The sequence below is a fragment of the Myxine glutinosa genome, chromosome 5, assembly GCF_964187855.1.
Source record: "Myxine glutinosa chromosome 5, kmMyxGlut1.1, whole genome shotgun sequence".
Classification (NCBI taxonomy): domain Eukaryota; kingdom Metazoa; phylum Chordata; class Myxini; order Myxiniformes; family Myxinidae; genus Myxine; species Myxine glutinosa.
The window spans coordinates 80,067,653-80,070,293 of NC_136265.1; positions in this window are offsets into that span (position 1 = coordinate 80,067,653).

Genomic DNA, 2,641 nt, shown 5'->3' on the forward strand with positions numbered 1-2,641 from the left:
GAGAGAATTGAAAGATGTTTTCAGTGGCAACAAAGCAATGAATCCCCACAACACAGCAGAAGTTTTATCTGTCCATAAAACACACTTTGTACTTCTTGGCAAATTCTAATCTGGCCTTTCTATTTTTGGTGCTGATGAGAGTTTTTCATCTTTCGGTGTAGCCTTTGTAATTGTGCCGTTGAAGTCTTCTGCGCATGGTAGATTATGATACTCTCACACCTGCACTCTGGAGTTTGTTTGTTTTTTGGTGATGTCACTGACTTGTTTTTTGGTTTCTCTCACAGCTCTGATGATATTTCTGTCATCAACTGCAGTTGTTTCCTTTGGCCGACCTGGCCGCTGTCTATTGCTAAGTACACCTGTGGTTTTTTTCTTTTCAAGATATTCCAATTTGTTGTATTTGTTATGCCCAATTTATGTGCTTTGGTTCTAATTGAATTATTCTGTTCTTTCAGCTTCCAATTTTTTTGCTTTTCTTTCAATGACAGTTCTCCGGTCTTCATGTTGCTTCGTGCCTACCGACTACAAAGGCAGACTTCCAAGGCAATGTGTGTCCGTTAGTCAGTGTGTCTCCTCCATAACTCCAAAACCATGAAGCCTAGCGGCCCCAATCTCTGCATGCATACTAAGGGAACTCCAAAGGAGTGCAAGAATGAAAACTGGGATAAATCCAAACACCCCTCCTGAAGATAATTAACCAGCTCAATAAATTATAACAAAACGAGGTTTATCCTCAGTCAGCCGGCTATCCCTTGCAGGGGGACTTAAGTTTAAGCCTGCTCAAAAAGGACTTATCCTGGGGCAGGTTACAATTGTTTCTGTACGATTATGTGCTCAAAATTTAAAAAAAATTCCACTTTGCTCACTCACGTCATTGATGTCTGATCTTCATGCATCGCTTTTGGAGGTGCTAGATATCGCTGGTCAAGCCAGCCATTCCCAGGATTTGAAATGTGGTGGCCCGGTGCCAAATTGCCACCAAAAACTCTATCAGGCCACCAAAACCTGGTCCTAAGTGGGACGTGTGGCCACTTGTGTCAAAATAAGAAGAAATTTTCCTTCAGCAAATATTAAAATTGGCCAAGTATTACTTCACTGCAAATTAGTCGGTACATGATTGAATATCTGATGGGAGTGTTCTGTGATTATGAGTTGAGGTTGTTGTTATAAAAAGTGCTGAAATTTGATCTGCAGGTGTCGTGACAAATCTTAATTTAAACGTGCACACTGATTTTTATGAAGTTTGATTTACCAGCAAATGATATACGGTCGGGCCACCAAAAAAATAAAAACAAGAAGAAAAAGCCATAAAATGTCATACCCCCCGTGGTTGTAGTAATTTTGCTTTAGGGAGTTAGAGGTCATCAGTCTGCCATCAAAATAACCTGTTTATGTGGCCCAGAGGACACCAAAGAAAGAAAAGAAAAAAAAACATTGAGCATGACCCCTGCGTTCCTTATAAACCGTTTCATTAGAGTCCTTTGCTCAAGTTGCTTAAGTCACTTGGCGAGCGCTCTACTTGCTTCGATGTTTGTCGACAATGGTGTAATTGACATTTGTTGCAACAGTGGTTGTCGTTTTTTCAAATAAAATACAAATTGACATTCAAGACAATGTTAATGTGATAAAACTGTTCCTCTGGAATGCAAATATATGGTTAGATTCAGTGGTGTGAAGGTGAGAGCATATGCTGTGAATCTGAGAGTTTGGTGGTTCAAACTCGAGCCAAGTCAGTCCAAAGATTTCAAGAATGGCACGTGCTGCTTCCTTGGTTGACGCTCAGCATTTAAAAGGATAGAGAATGAACAAACAATGCTGCAGAGGCAAGTTTCAAATCACCTAATATAACCATTAACAAGAAACCGCTTCGGCAAAAAATGACACGAGTATAGTCTTCTTTATTGGCCTCAATTATCCCCACGTTCTTGAGGGGTTGGCCAGGGGAAGCTTCACCCAAGTTGTTCACGAACCAGCTGGCCAGGCCTGACATTCAACTATCCAACCGTTTTTATAAATCAGCACTTGGAATTTGTCCATGTTGCCGGCGATAGCTAGCCAACACTTTGCGAAAAACACCATGGGATATTTGACGTCAACAAATTAATGCAGCCACACATCCACCAACTAATGCAGCCAGACGTCCACCAACTAATGCAGCCAGACGTCCACCAACTAATGCAGCCATACGCCCACCAACTAATGCAGCCTGACCCCCCCCCCCCCCCCCACCCCAACCCAACAACCGGCTGACCCACTCCCTCTCTCCCTACCCTCATTTCTCCCCTCTCTCCCTACCCTCATTTCTCCCCACTCCTCCTACCCTCCTTTCTCCCCACTCCCCCCCCCCCCCCAGTCTCTCTCCCCTTTCTACTCCGTCCTCCTCCCTCCCACTACACCCCCCCCCCTCTCTCCCCCCCCCCCCTCCTCTCTCTCTCCGTCCTACCGCTCCCTCCCAACTGTTCTCTTAATATTCCCGTCAGCGAGGCAACGGGTTGTATTTGCTAGTCCTAAATAAACCCTTTTAAAATAAAAAGAAAAATCTTCCCACCTTTTGCCTTCTCACGTGAACCACCGCCAGGTTTGGCTTGCATTTGGGTGATCCTCGGATGAACGTAAATGGCAATAACAAATGTGAATTCAG